The sequence below is a fragment of the Drosophila ficusphila genome, unplaced genomic scaffold, assembly GCF_018152265.1.
Source record: "Drosophila ficusphila isolate 14025-0441.05 unplaced genomic scaffold, ASM1815226v1 contig_414, whole genome shotgun sequence".
In the NCBI taxonomy this organism is placed as follows: Eukaryota; Metazoa; Arthropoda; class Insecta; order Diptera; family Drosophilidae; genus Drosophila; species Drosophila ficusphila.
The window spans coordinates 442428-458514 of NW_025064328.1; the positions used below are offsets into that span (position 1 = coordinate 442428).

A 16087-nucleotide genomic window follows, 5' to 3' on the forward strand; every position below is an offset into this window, starting at 1 on the left:
GCTTTAAGTGCACATCTACACATCTAGCCGAAGGGCTGGGCAGCCAGCTACAATCACTTTAGAAAAGTACCCAAGTCCGGCGCCCCGATTCGCCGATTGCAAATCGTAGCCAGCGAAAATTGAGGCCCTTGTAGAACTGTCGGGGCTTGGCTCAATTCCAGCCATTGTCAACTTATTTCGGGCATCATGGGTGCAGAGAAAAAAAAGGGTCATTTTCGGACATGTCAAGATGTTCTTAAACTTTTTTCTGGGTATAAAAATAGCCATGATAAAATCAAAGTCAAATTCAAGTGCCTTTTCTTGTCCAATTATAAAAATATTTAAATAAGAAGCCAAACATTTTGTTTGTATTTATAAGCAACCTATTTATAAGAAGACAAAATAGTTTACCAATTAGCAATAGCAAAATTGGTTTACCAATTATTTATTTTTCTCTCTTGGCAAAATCAAAATACCCTTTTAAAAGTATAGAAAAACTATTCCACAAAATTCTGTTTATTGTATTTTGTATTTAATCGTAAGTTACCCTACAATCCGCATAAAAAAATGTCGTTGCGTTTTCTGGTTGTAAACTTTCCGAGAGCTTAGGAAATATTTTAAAGCCCCGATTAACAGACTACGTCTGCACCTATACCCGATATTTGAATGGACTTTCGAAGGATGATAAATCCATACTTAATCCCCATAATCCCGATTTTGCAGTGTAGTCCGGCGGGAGATACCCGTGCTGAGCTGCTTAATGTGTGTGCGCTCATGTCGACGGAGGCGATAGCTGGGCTGCTTTGAATCTGGCGCCCGGCGCTCGTAAAACCAGAATATTGGTTGGGCAAAAGTGGGGAAAGGGGGAGGTTTACTTCGGGCTGTGGGGACATTGGGCGTTCCCAGGGAGGGGCTGCATTTTGTGGCTGTGCGCAATTAAATAAAATCGACTTGTGCAGCCAGCTCCTCCCATTCCCCAACTACAAAACCCCCACTCGACGCCCCCTTCGAATGGCCTTGTCATTGTTTGCTGATGCTGTAGTTGTAGTTGTTGTTGTAGTTGCAAAGCTGCACTCAATGTTTATGAACAGTTGCGCTCGGCAATTGTCGTTTTTACTGCCAATGCCATGAAGTTTTAAGAGGCAGCCATTTTTGTTGCACTTGTTGTACGTTACTTGTGTGCCTCGATTTACAGAACTCTGGGATTCCGGGAGGCAGCAACATATGCAAATCAATTGCTTGAGCTCTAGTCGCACACACACACACACACATACACAATCACTCCACCTTGGCCATTTCCCAGCCGAAGTTCAAGGCGTTGGTGAGTGGGTGTGTGTGTGTTGGCCAGCAAATAACCGAGAGTAAGTATAAGTTGGTCCAAATGCGATGGCGAAACAATAAACGTCCTTAACCGCAAATCCTTGACCGAGGTGTGTTGGATTAGAATCAGTAAAGTGCCTTTATTACTCTTATTGGGAAATCTAAAATGTCAATAAACCAAAGTGGTAATAGTTTAAAACAATTATGTTAAGTGATGCTTTCCACTCTCCTCTTGATAAAGTTTTTAGCATGTTGTTATCTTAATTTATCGTGCTACTGTTTTATTTTCTTGCCAAAACCATTGAACCACTCTCGTAAAAATTTCAATGCAGCCACTGGCATTTTATGTGCTAAACAATACAACCGACACACAGATACACGCACACACACAAATCCGTAGATTCGCACGCATACCAACAGGCAGCAAAGCCATAACAAATGAAAAGCAAACTTGCGGCTTGACATTGATGAATGCACGATGAGATTTATGCTCTGCCCCTGCATGTGTATGTGTGTGCGCGTATCTGTGTTTCTGTCTCAGTGACTTTGTCTTTGTGTGTGTATGTACGTCCTCTTACACTCACACACAAATACTTGCAAAGGCAGTCTGTCTGGCAAAAATAAATGTTAAGTATACGCATAATAAGCGCCACACTATGTTGTTGTTCCTGCCGTTCACCTTCCCATTTTCCTCCCACTTTTTCAGCCCCCTGCACCGGTGTCTGTATGTGTGTGCTTTACTCATTTACGCACTTTAAGTCGCTGGCTCAACACATTCACCTGTGTCTGTGTGGTTCGCTGCCACTTCTCTGTTTACCTGGTGAGCTAGGGGAAAAAAAACTAGGGAGAAAAACACTCACAAAGCGAAAGTACAGCAGAGCCAACAGACAACAACACTTATTCTATGGGGATTCCGACTATCCTGCTCGCTTTATTAAGGTATTACTAGTTTTATCACCTTGTTAATTGGGCAGGGAAAATCCCAAAATAAATTCTATTATTAGCTTAGAGCACGCTTAATTTGGATAAGCCTTAAATACTTGTATTATTCATCAAAATATATTTCGTGTTTAGTGTCAAATTATATTAAATCTTTAAGAAATATTTCTTAAATGGTAATATTACTTTAAATATATATTTAGCTTGTAATAAGGCAATACCTGTAATTACAAAATACTTGTAATTATTGAATGAAAGTTGCTTTAGAAAACCCCTGTAGTTTTTAATTTAAATAAAATGACTTCCCCTTTTTTACAAGCATATTCCATCTTCGTTGTGAGCCCCCTGTTGATTTCCCCTACACTTAGTAGTTCCTATTCTGGCGCTTTTATTTTTAATTGTTTGTTTATTTGCTCGACGTGGCCAAGGGCCAGGGCCAGCTGGAGAGCATGATAGTAGTCTAGGCTTTGGCCAACTTTGCAGCTCTATTTCAGTTCTGCTGGGCCTTTCCATAGCCAGGGATTTAGTTTTAGCTCAGATTCTGACCCTGGCTCACCTGATTATTGTTTTTCTGACCGCCAGCTGCAGCTGCAACTGTTGCTCGAGCACTTGGCTTGACAGTTTTAATTGCATTATTATGCGGGGGAGGAGAATGAGACCATGGAGCTGAAGGCAATGAATGCGAAATGTCGGGACCTTGACCGGGAATCCAAGTCCAAGTGCAAGACCGGAGCCAAATAAACCTCATTGTGTTTGGACAGTGGCGATTTAAATGGCAAATGTCAAAAGTTGACTTTAACTTAGGACCAAATGGATCCACTCACACACACACAACTGGCGTGTGCACTTCGTGTGTGTATATACTTAAGCTAAGTGCAGACGATGTGCATTAAGAGTCGCAGCTGGTTACCTGGTCGGAGCAATTAACGCTCCAGCAGCAGTAATTACATATGCAGCATACTGTGGAGTTTACAGTGGGGTACAGAAATTAATTAAAATGCAATTAATGGGCGACTGCCGCCCACTTCAGCTTGTTTCGTTTCGTTTTAATGGTTTATTTTATGAAACGGCAGACTTAAGTGCTGTGAACAAAAAATGCTCACAGAATTCAAATGAAATATGAAGCAAGCAAGTCGAAAAAGGGCAGAGTGGCTCTCACATTGCGTATACGCCGCGTATGCCGTTTGCTAAATTCCAGCCACATTTATTTGCATTACTCTACCAGTTGCCTTTTTCCCGCGCAGTCGAGTGCACTTTGCTTAATTGATTATGCTCGAAAAGGGAGCTGAAAAATGTGCATATGGAAAAAAGATTCAAAGCTTTGAAAAGTATTTCTTCAGGTACTGAACAAACCAAGAACTGCGACATGTGCCATATCAGATAGAAGCTTGAATAATAAACCAAAGAAATAAATAGAATGTCTTTGTTATTATTCTGTAGAAGCCAAAAGAACATTTGTCATATTTCATTGTCCATGTTTCTTTGAAAATTTAGCTAAGCCTAAGGGCTTCAGTTAGTGCTTCAATTTAAACATCCTTTTGTTTTGTCTACTTCACTTTTGTCACAAGTTGGCTATTATGAAGTTTAAACCTTGTTGAGGAAGAGTAAGTTATATGGGCACATTTTTTTGGAGTATCGAAAACATATTTATCAATTCAATATTAACTGCTTTAATAGCTTTAAAATTGTAACAACCTTTGATATTTTAAATATTATTGAGAAATTTAATACATTTCACAATTTATAAATCACATTTAATACCTTCGCCTGCAAGCTATTTCGTTACAATTTAATATTCGCAATAATGTGATATTTGCGTATTTTATTAAGATTAACATTTGGCATTTTAAAGCTCAGGAGCAGCTGCCAATCAATTTTTAATAAAATCTTTATAACTCCAGCACGCTGCCGCATTAAAGGCTTAAAAGGTAGGCTCGTATTTGGTCTGTGGGAATTTTACCACTCTCTCAGTTTAATTGCAGCTGGACCAAAGCTCTTCCCAAAGCGGGAAATCTCTCAAAAGACGGACTACAAACCATTTGAATCACACACAGAAAAAGGGTTTCGAGGGAAAGGGATTTAAGTGGGGATGAGGATGTATAGGGTGCGGATTGACTTTGGGCTTCCATCATAAACAAGCCGTCCCCATTGAAAAGTGGAAAGGGCCTTTTGGGCGCGGCGTCGTTTTTCGGGCATTCAGCCTTTTCTGCTATTATTAAAATGTTTGGCTCCTCGTCCTTTTCATCTTTCTGTGTGTGTCTCTTCTTTTTTTTTGGTTTAACTTCTGCGTTTATGCCAGGCAAACATGCTTTATGTCTTCTTTGGCTTATGTGTTTGTATATAAAAATCCATATAAAAATCTGTGAGCTTGTGTGCATTACGAGTGCGAGTATTTTGCGTAAACAATTCGAGTTGTGAAATTTGGCTCTTGCTTTTCCCGTTTTTTTGTGTTTTTTTTTGCTGAGTTTCTTCTCTAGGGAATCTGTTTTGTTTATTTCCCAGTGTTTTTTATTTTGACTTTTTGAGGCTTCCTTTGATTACGTTCTGTGTGCTTTGCCCGCCGATGTTTGCTCTCAGTTATGGATTATGTGACCGTGGGGATAGATGACTTTTTGCCAGCCCACCGAATGCTCACTTCTCACCCTGGAGACCGCAGTGATCCACACAAGAGTCCCACTCAAGCGGAAATACTTATGGAGTGGAAGTACTTATAATTAAAAAACGAATTCCTGTCGTTCGTGAAATATCTTTGCGAAGGGAAAATATCCAAACACTTGGAAAACATTTCGACAAGTCAGCAGCGACAGCTTGGAATGCGTTTGTCACAGGACAAACAGGTGTGCTTTTCCGGGGGCCCTTAACCTTCCCAAGGACCATAAAACGCAATAATAACGCACATGAAGCATATTTTACACATGTCTTTGTCGCATTTATCACAATCAGCACGGCCGAAGGTAGTCGGTAGAATTTCCACTTCCCGTTCCGCCGACTGAAAAATACTTAAGCAAACACGTCGCATTTTGTGAACTTTTATTACATTTTTTGCTTCTACCAAAATGTGTTTGCCAATTGTTTGTCCTCAGTTGCTCCTACTTCGCCTCTCATCCGCCATCGTCATCATCTTACTCGCCGGTAATGTGGCAAAGTTTTAATAACTTGGCCTCTGTGCTCATGCACAGGTGAATAATAAACATGTTGACAGTCATAACGTTCTTAGGGGAGCACTGGTTCAACACATGTCAACATGTGACGCCAAATGATATCCTCAGGTGTGTCGTTGGATGGGGGAATGTGGGGGGTTAAGCTAAGCGGCCAAGTCAATAACCAAATGGCTCCCGGCTAATCACAGATGTACTTAATGAATTTGTAGCCGAATCATTTCTGTATTGTTAATGCCAATGAAATTTAGTGGATTTGGATTGTGGTATTAATTTATTGGGCAAGATCTTTTTTCGATATGCTTACTAACGTTGAATAAACAAAAATACAAAATAAATGTATTGTAAGTGTGTTAATACCTTTTTTTTTATGTTCTAAGAGCATTTAAAAAATTGATGGCCACAAACTTTCGTTGTGTTCTTAAGCAAAACTGCGTAGCAATGCTAGCCACTTAGAATTCCGAATTCCTTTGGAAAATTATTCGCTGAAATGTGTTGTATGCACTTGTGTTGGGCTTGTGAAACCTTCCTCGAATTTCTTGATCAAATTATTGCCAGCCCTAACGAAGTATTCAGATGAAATGGCGAACACTTGCGAAAGTTCTGCGCTCACACGTCGTATGAGTAATGTGCATAACGCAGCTCACATTCTCGGAATTGATTGAATATTAAAGTACCAGGTTCGCCTCTGTTTTTCTCACTCTTTCCCTCGACACGACTAGAAAATCAATTGCTTTTGATGGCCACACACACATTGCTCATACGCAACGTGTTACAGCAATGCCGACAAACGCAATTTGCGATTGCAGGCATCGATGTTGGATGCATCTGAAAATGGATGAATCTCGACCCGTGGACGCAATGCAGTGGCAGATTGATTAGTTGCGTTGCCTGGCTACCAGAAGCACACACACATACACACTAGGATATGTGGAAAATGGGGGGCTTAGGGTTAGTGTGTAGGTAACATATAGGCGCAAAAGTGGGAAGCCCGTGCGAATGGTGAAAGCACTTGGAACGCGTAAAGCAATTAACACGCAATTACCATTTCCACTTTGCCATGTCACAGTGTTGACATTTCTCACGATTCATTCTCGTTTTTCCCCGCTTTCTGCCATTTTCCCCTTACCTTCCTCCCTATCAATCTTGCATATGGGTGTGCGTGTATGCGTGTGTGTGGGGGCGGGAGCGGGAAATATGTGGGCTGTGGGGGCGTAATTGGCAATGTGTCTGCGCGTGAAAACGCTGCGACCACGTTGTCGCAATACAATAAAGGAGAATACAAAAAACGTTGCAAAAATGAGAGAACTCCGTGGAACCGAAAATTCAAATGCCCTTTTCGAATTTCCCGCGGGCATGGAACAAATGCCACGCGAGCAGGATTTCTTCTAAAAAAAAACTGTAATGCAATTTATTTAAGGTTTTATAAGTTCCTATTTTAAAAGAATTTCTTTAAAGACTCCAAAGACTGTGGTACAAAATTAAAAGCATTGTGAATTATTACTTTTTTATATTAATTTATTTTCTATTGTTATTGTTTATACTTATAAGGTTTGCTACACCATTAACGAGTTTATATTTCTTCCGTTCAACGTTAAATTGCATTCGTGGAAATGTTTTTATTTTTTTACCCGTATAATTTTTCATTGCTCTATTCACGCCTTTGCAAATTTCCAACTAAGGGCGGCAATTAAATATTTGATTGCGGAAAAAAAGGTAGTTCACATATCATAACCAACCATTTTTACAATACCCTTTGCAAGAGTATGAAAAAAACGTGAACGGCTGCGCTGGAGTGTGCGGAAAATGCTTTTGGTTGTAGCTATATGTCAAAGTGAGCAGATAACAAATGACAGGACACTTCCCCCAACTCTGGCCAAAGCCAAAAAGTGTTGGTCAAAATGATTTGCTGGCATGGCCTGGCATCCAGCGCTTGTGCCTCTGATTGTTTTTTCTGCTCGCTGCTCGCAGCTCGTTTGCTTTGTCGTCCAACTGAAATCACTCAAATTGTCACTTGCCTCAATAATTAACATTAATGCGTGCCCCGACCGTCGGCCAACATAAATAAGTTAGGCGAAAGGCGCTGCGCATCTCCGACAATTGCCATCTGCCGTCTGCCGTCTGTGGAGGAGTGCGAGTATCATCAACAGCATGTTTGCTTTTTAATTACTTTGTTTACTCGCAGCCAAATCGAGGCATAATTAACTCAAATGTCTCTGCTGCCTGGCGGCGCAATTAAAGCCAAACTTTTGCCAGTGCAGTTGACGATGGCAGTGCTCACTTTGAAGTCACACAAAACTTTACCTGATCGCAAGTTTAGCGCCATAAATTTTGATTTAATGACAAGAAGGAAGGAGAAATAATTCGAGGTATATTGGGCAGAGAAAGAGGATTTTAATTCAGAAATTGTGAAATACAAATACTATTTTTCGTAAGAAATATTATAAAAGCTATCAAATGAAATTAGGAAGAATTTAGGATTGGGTAAAAACCTTCGGATAGTTGTATACTTTTTACCTTACCAAAAATAAATAAACTTAAGCTTAGATCTGAAGTTAATAAAAACTTTGATCTTACTTGTGATAAATGTAATTCCACATAGTTAAGCGCTCATAATAAAAATACTTGCGCACCCATTTAGACGGGTATTTCGCTTGTCGATCTATTTTCGGTCTTTATTTATCAGCCATAATTTTTGGTGGCAGGCCATAAAAAAGCGAAAAGTTTTGTTGACCATAAAACATCGAAGGCAAAGTTGTGCATATTTATGTGTATATATATATACTATGGGAAGCGTCAAACTCTGGAGCAACAACAATACCGAATCACGATAAAGTGCCAAGGGAAAGTGGATGATGTTACTGTAATTTGTGCTTCTAGTTTTGTTAATTTTACGGCTCCACTCTTACTCTTTCTTTGTGTGTGTGTTCGTGTGTTCGCGTGTGTGTGAGTGTGAGTGTGCGGCGGCCATAAAATTTTGACATATGCTGCAGGCAGACATAAGATATTGCCATCTCACTCTGGCACTCTCTGTGCGGATTGCAATTTACGAGCTCTTCTCTTTTTGGCCATTTTACATTTGGTAAAACAAACACGTTTCCATTAAAAAGTCTGCGTTTGATGGCAAGCCAAGAATTTCGGTATATGATGATGATTATGGGGCGGTGGGTTTTGCGGGGCGGTCGGTGGGTTGCCTTTCAATAGGCGTGGCACTAGCAAACATACAACCCAAGGTCAACAGCATTGGGCTCTAGACTTGTGCCAAATTACGGAAAAGCAGAGCGAAAAACACTTTTTGCATGCTTGATGCAATGTTGCCGCTGTTCAAAGATGACGAGCTGATGAAGAAAAAAGTGGAGAGGCCACCCAATTTTCCAGCCCAACTGGAATTAGCCCGACAAGCTGCAGCACGAGATGTTCGCATTGATACAAGCAATTACCTTTGGCTACAATTAGACTCGGATTTGTAATGACCCTGGTCGTGCACCTGTTACAGCGGCAATTAGTCGAATCAATTATATATATACCCGACTAATTGGTCTGGCTTTAGATGCGCCTCGCCGCAGTCGAAGATGCGGAACGTGGGTCAATCCGAGGATTTTCTTTAAGGGCCGCAACCGAAAAGCTGGCAACGCTTTAAATTATGCATGGGAAAATACTCCCAAAGACAGGAGGCAGGAGCGGAAAATCCAAATGCAAATGTGTGTTGGCTGGCAGGTGGAGATGTCAGGGGCGGCGGAAAAGCGTTGCGAAAGCGGAGGAAAATCAGAGGAAGCCGAGACGTTGGGCAAGTTCAAATCGCAGCAGATCCGTTTTGGAATCTCGTTTTGCAGAGCTTTCACTTTGGCATGCTCCCATTTTGTTGCTGGCCGGAAAATTGGGCACGAAGTGAAGTGAATTTATTTTGTCATTTTGCATTTGTGCGTCAGTGTAAGAGTCTGAAGATGATAGGGTCCTTAAAAGGACTCAGTCGCATTAGTAGCGAGATAAATATTTTGCTCCGGTTAAAATATTTTTGTATCATATTTGCCTTCAAACTCAAAAGAAATTGGACACATTTTTGCCTGAAGAACCCCGAGGGGACTTATCTTTTGGAGAGCATATTACGCTCAACGTGCGAAATTGAAGTTCCCTAAGACTCCTGATGGCGGTGGTCCTCTTTTCTAATTTCGACAAAGCTCAGGTCTTGCTGTTTGCGGTTAAGATAATTCCGTCTTCCCTGGAAATTTATACGAAATTAGAAAATTGAATACGCCCAAAGTCGGAGTCAAAGCCAGAAGGCGAAGAAAATAAGGCAGAAGAATGGGCGTTGCGAATTGGAAAATTTAATTTGCAACGGCCGAAGAAGTTTCTCCAGCGACGGGCACGAAAAAATCCAAAAAAAAAAGGAAATATAAAAAAGGGAATAAAAAAGAAAAAACAAAATCAACTGACAAATCTGCACACAATACGAGGACATTGTCATCCTGCTCATTGCTCGCTTTTCCCTCATTTTCCCCGCCTTTTATCCGCTTGGTAGAGGGAAACCCGCCTTGGCTTATTGCTTGAGGTTTTTCCGCCTTCGTTTCTTCCTTCGTTTTGAGGGCTTTAAAGAGCCGTCTTAGCCGACGCTCGCTTTTGGCCATCTCCGTCTGCCTTTCGCTCGCCTTTTGTTCTGGCATTCGTTCTCATTTGGCCAATCTTTTTGGTTCTGTTTTTTTCGTCATGGTTTTCTGTGCTGCCATGGATGCTCAGCGCTAAACCAAATTTCAATTATTTTGTTTGTTGCCATTTTCATTACGTTTCGCTTTCATAGTAGCCGGCTGTCAGCGTGTAACAAAGCGCCGGGCGTAAACTTCGAGGAGCGGAGAGCCGAAAAATGGAACGAAAAATGGAAAATTGCTTATAATGCAAACAGTCGCACACACACTCTCACACACACAACCAACCAACCAGTCACAATGTGGAGCGGCCATTGTCCGCAGCCAGAACCCTTGCGACGGCCTCAGGCATCCGCCTTTTTCCCCTCTCTTTCCCTCATCTTTTCTCTCCTTCTTTCCACCATATTTTGCGGTTTTGTTTCGCGCTCTTCTGCGGCAGCAGCGCCCCTTTAAGCGACATTAAACTGTTCCAGTGGCATAATGAACTGGACATTGCACGCGGAAAAACACAACCTCGGTGGGTCATTAACTCAAATTAAATCCACTGTTAACAGAGGCAAACTGTTTGCGTCTTAAATATGTTATAACTTAAATGGGTTTCTTTATGAACGTCTTTATAAAATCTTTTTCCACTATCTTTATGGAAAAGAAAAGAAGCTAAGATAATTCAAGTTTTACTTATATAAAAATATTACGGGCTCTGAGTTTGATATTAAAAGTATTCTTATTAACTTCTATATTTTCTATAAATGAAATTATATCTTTTTTTTTATAAATGAAGAAATGAATGAATAAATTTTTTTATAATTGAAGAAATTACCTCAACAAATTATTTTAGATTTATTTTTTTATAATAAACTGTGATCGTTTGCACAAAAAATAGTTGCATTGAAAAGGTACCCATGACACACCTTTTTACTTGTTTAATATTTTGACATTGTATAAATGTATAAACCGTAGCACCTTTTTTCAAGAACTTTTGAATAATTAACCCACGTATATGTTTTTTTCGGTGTTTCTACTGGCCCTATATGTTGCAGGAACAGCAGCAGGACCATCGATGCGTGTAGCCTGTGCTTTGATGTGTGTGTGTGGGTCCACGGGTTCCACCATGTCCTCCATATCCTGGCACACGGCCACTGGCCCCTGTCAAGTGCAGCCTTTTGTGTACATTTCGCTGGCTTTGCCGCTCTTTCATTCTAGTTCCATTTATTGTTTTTTTTCTCCGTGTTTTTCCATTTCGCTTTTCCATTTTGACACACACATACACACACACGCAGGTCCTAGGCCAATTCGGTTTGTTGCGAGCTATGCTTAAAATTCCAGACACTCCTCGGAGTTGTTTCCAAATTGAAACTTGATTATGTACTCACAGACAGATCACTGCCCCGCCGGCATTATCTTTGCATCCATAGTGCGGGATGGCCCCTCCGTACGTTTGATGTCGCCCCACTTTATCGCGCTCCGTTGCATTGTAAATATTTTGCTTAGCCGCGCTTTGACACCAGCTGACACGCAAACGCCGTCGCAAAATATAAATAAGTCGACGCCCCTGCCGCTTTGATCAACTAAGCTCCTAGTGTACAGAAACATATACGTATATACGGGCCCTCTTTAAAGTCAATTTTAAAATGGGGGACTCGAACTTTGCTGAATTGCGGAGAACTTGCCCTTATGGTAAAGTTATAAAGTCGGACTTTACGCAGTTATAAGCTTTAGTGTAATTTAACGTTGTACTAAATCGTGTGTACTGATATAATTTTTAATTGGTTTTTCAATGTATTCTGTTTTGAATATAGTAATACGTAATCATATTTGTTATTTATCTTTCACAACTTAAAAAACATAAAAGGAAAAAAATTATGTTACAAGTTTTATTGTGCTTATTAGTTTTTGAAGCCTTCAAAGCTATTTAAAGGAACAAATTATTTTTACAATATTATAGAGTTCTTTAAGAATTTCAAATTATTTCCGCATTCATATGAAATGAAATTCCAATTTTTCTGCTCCTGTCTTCTATCGATATTCACTGGAATTTGATATTGTTTTCGCAACTTATAGTCGGCTTGAATACAAACTCGCATTCTAGTGCCAGCACTGTTTGTTTTTCGCTCGCCACTCTGACAGCTGCCTTTCAAATGCAAAGTATATTGGCCTTTTTCCAGAAACGCTTGCGATGCATTTCGTCGATCTAGGACTTGGACTTTTGGCGAAAACATTTGTGCAGGAAATGGGTTTTTAATGAAGCCTTTAACCAGCCAGCTGGCCGGCCTAATAAAGAGTGAATGGCGGTGACCCCACCCACGAGCTCCACCTTTCTAACTGACGACTCGTCGTCAGGTCGTCAAGCGGCCGTCAGAGTTTTTTGGCTTTTCTTTTGTTCGCTTCTTCTTCTTCCCCCCGACTTTCCTCCGATTTTTCCCCCTTTTCGGAGAATTTTATGGGTTCCTGCCGTTTGCTACCGTTCGCTTTTCCCTTTTCAATAAATCGCAAATGGCAATGTGTCCCCTTCGCGGAGCAGGGTCTCTGAAAATAAGAAGGCGAATCCTTGACGGGCCAAGTTTATGCAAAGTAGCTTTTAATATGTTTACGACTAAACATTTTTCGGCTGCTGCCGGTTTCGCATCAGGTTAATGTCTACTCTTCGTCTCGCTTCAGCCGTCACTCGTCGACCTTCTCCTTTTCCTCCCCCTCCCACTCCCACTCCCTTCTGTCCTTTTCCCCTTTATTGCACAATTTTTTAATAATTTCTGCCCTTTTAAAGGCAGAAATATTAAACTTTACTGCTGCGGCCGCACATTTCACTGGGTGGCGCAGCCATTTGATTGTAATTTATTTCATCGTAGCCAACTCAAAGTTGAAGTGGCTCTCGCATTAAAATGGAGCGCTGGCGAAAATTAAATGTTAATGGAGTCGGATGTAGCAGCACCAAAAATATATATCTTGTACACTTGAAGGTACACAATTTACCCCGCAAGCGTTGACAGTTCCATTACCATTTGCGAAACTTCCACAAATTTGGTTGTTTTTTGAAATTAATTAACATTTAAGCTGCTTAAAAGTTTCTGGGTCAGTACCGAATTTAATACAAAACAATTCTTAGGCTGGATAGAAACAGACTTAGGCTAAGCAGGCGTCACAACTTTTGTCCGCCGGAAAGTGGGATCTGTTGGGGATTTTTTTTTGCGAGGCGACCAACGCGGCGTATGCGTAATTCGCCGCTGGTCAAACACATGGCTGGCAATTGTTTAATTTATGCCGCAGCACGTTGGACGCTGAGCTCATTTGATGGCTGCAGGGGATTAATGCAGCTCACCGACTGACTCGTAAAACTCGGCTCATTGCCGCAGCCAACGCCCAAATGTAGGCAATAAAAAATTTTAAACCCTAAATTATGCACAGTGAGCGAGAGGAACCGGGCCCAAGGGTCTGTGCATTAGATTTGCGACCCAACAGGCAGCCAGCAAAGTTTCAAACATTGTTCGCATAATATAGGAAAAGTTGCACATAAAGCCACTCGTGGAGTGGGGAATGGAGGATGCGTATAAAGACGGAGCTGGAGAGCTGGAGAGCGGAACGTGCCACTTTGCCACTTGATGATGAATGAAACACCTCGGGCATGTGTGTGCCTCGTTGACTGTGGTTTATATTTGGGTTATAGCATGGGTTAAGGTCTCGCCCGCTCTCTGCTTTTTTATGGGGCTCACTACTTTGAGCCACGGCTTCAGTTGAAACGTTAATCTTATTTGCCAGAGGGAGAACATTTGCACAGAAAAAGAAACCATTGAGTTTCGTATCCATTGAGATGTTTCCTTTAAGTTGATGATATTTTATTTGATATAATGAGACATAAGTCTAAATTACCATTCCATTTCAAAAGAGTTGAATCATGTAGGTGGATAGTAGGTATTATAAAAAGTATTTATATAACAATTGTCAATATATTTTTTTAAGTGTTCTTGCGTGTGCGTAAATAAAAGTAACAAATGTCGCCCAGAAAAACTTAGCGCCAAAGGCGCATATTTTGTCAACTAAAAGCATGCCGGGGATTTGCCCATCTCCTAGTAAAATCGAGCCAAGAAACCGTTTCCCAGAACTCGTGTGAGTTTCTGTGTGTGTGTGTGTGTGTGTGTGTTGGCCAAGTTTTGGTGCGTGAATTGAATGCAAAACTCGAAAGTTAAATATTGCACGCTCCGTAGGCAGGCAGCTCTGCTTATTTTTTTGTCAGTCTCTTAAATTTAATTAAAGAGACAGCCGGAGCAAATGCGATTACATCACAGAAAACTTTCAACTTTGGGCCAAAGGAGCGAGGAGGGGAACGAGGGCCAAAGAACCAGAGAACTGCCAAAAGTGATTTGCACAGTTTGAAGGATTAGCAGGGAGCAGCTTAGGGGCCACATCCTCATCGTGTCCCAAACCTACCAGACAATCTGGATCTGCGCCTGCAGCTGTCACTGGCTCACATAAATCTAAACATTCTGATGTTCTACACGCTGGCTGGCATGTCAAAAGCCGCCCGCAGCCTGCGACTCAGGTGAGTGACTACCTGTCCAACCCATCGCCTCATCCCTCTCCTTCAGATCTTGGTGGATGGATGGAACTGGATGGGAGAGGGGGTTAGCCCGGCGCTCTGGAACAACATATCTTTGCATACTTGATGGCGCATAATGGTGCAAAAAATTGTTTACATGCATAGAGCAACACAGAATGTTTTGCATTTACATAATTTTTGACTTTTCAAGTCGCAGCGCATTTTTCGTAATTTTTTCCATGTTGGGCTGTGCAATTTTTTGAACCGCAAAATAATGGAAAAATTTCGTGGAATGAATTATACCGCCGCGTCTGCCAATCAAATATGCATGGAAATTTTCCAGGTAAAAGTGAAATCTATCCACAGCCAGACGAAATTAGAACTACATAACAAAAGCCATCGGTATCGTGAAATTTTGCAAAGTCATTTTAGGCTCATTAAATAAGTTTTATTTATTTTGCCAAATATATATGCACTGGTTTTTATTGAAATATATTTACTTTTGCATTTTCTGATTCACAGATTTTCATCTAATTATTTCTTCTTTTTTATTTCTGCAGATATATTTTGCTAGTTGCATTATCCAAAAACTTTTCTAAGAACTACCTGTGATTTGGTTCGCTCAAAGTTTCGCTGCATGTTTCGTGGCTTATAAAAGTAGATAAGCATATTTTACTAACTTATATTTTTCTGCTTTTGTTAACAAAGCTCCACGAATAATTGCTTATTATATTACCTCACTTTGTATTCAACAGCTTTTTTTATTTTGCTTAAGCCTTATTAGTTAGGTAATTAATTAAATAACATTTTTTTAATTATTATGTTTCCCGCAAAATGCATTTTCTTTTAATTGCGTTTTCATCTTATTATTTTGTGTTGCAGATCGACCCTCTTTTATTTAATTACCTGTGGCTTTCAAACTAATTACAAGTTTGTCTTTCATTAAAAAATTTCATTAAATTTGAATGAATTGAAATTATTAAATAGGTTCTTTTTTAAGCCTTTAGGTTTTTGCAATTCATTATCGTACCATCACATTGACTTCTGAAAATTTTATTGTACTCTTTTCTATTTGATTATTCACTTGTTTTATTTTATTTTTGCAGCATGTGTACTCTTATTCAATATTCATATCTGGTTAAGATCAGCTAATGGAATTTTTTCTTTTGACTTACATACATGTATTTTTTGCTCCTCTTCCAAAAGCCAAAAAAGAGCTGCTTTCAATTTTCCTTTATGGGGTTTTTTGTCAAATATTCGCTGGCTTTTGCTAGCATTGGCATTAATTGAAAATGCCGCCAAAACTTTGTTTGCACCAAGCTCATGCTTCACACGCGCGCTGATAAGAGCGTTTAAAGTTGGCCAAAACGCACACACCCGCTGACGCGCACACAGGGACACCGCACACACACACAAGCTGGTTGGGCTCACCCATACAGAGGCAGGAGTGGCAAACGCGAGTCAGTCGCCTGGCAGTTGGGCTGATGCCATTGGCAAGATGCGAAAGTACGTCCAGTTGC

The 16087-nt window shown here is 40.5% G+C and overlaps 1 protein-coding gene across 2 annotated transcripts in view; it reads right to left on the reverse strand.

The window, feature by feature from the left end:
* Positions 1 to 16087, reverse strand: part of LOC108095217 (5-hydroxytryptamine receptor 2A) — a 57666-nt gene extending 41579 nt beyond the window's left edge. The window contains exon 1 of one of the 2 annotated variants that reach the window (XM_017196232.2): positions 15747 to 16087. The gene's annotated coding sequence lies outside the window, so the exon portion shown is untranslated. Of the gene's footprint in view, positions 1 to 15742 lie in introns of both variants that reach the window. The other variant, XM_017196231.2, reaches the window with a different exon arrangement.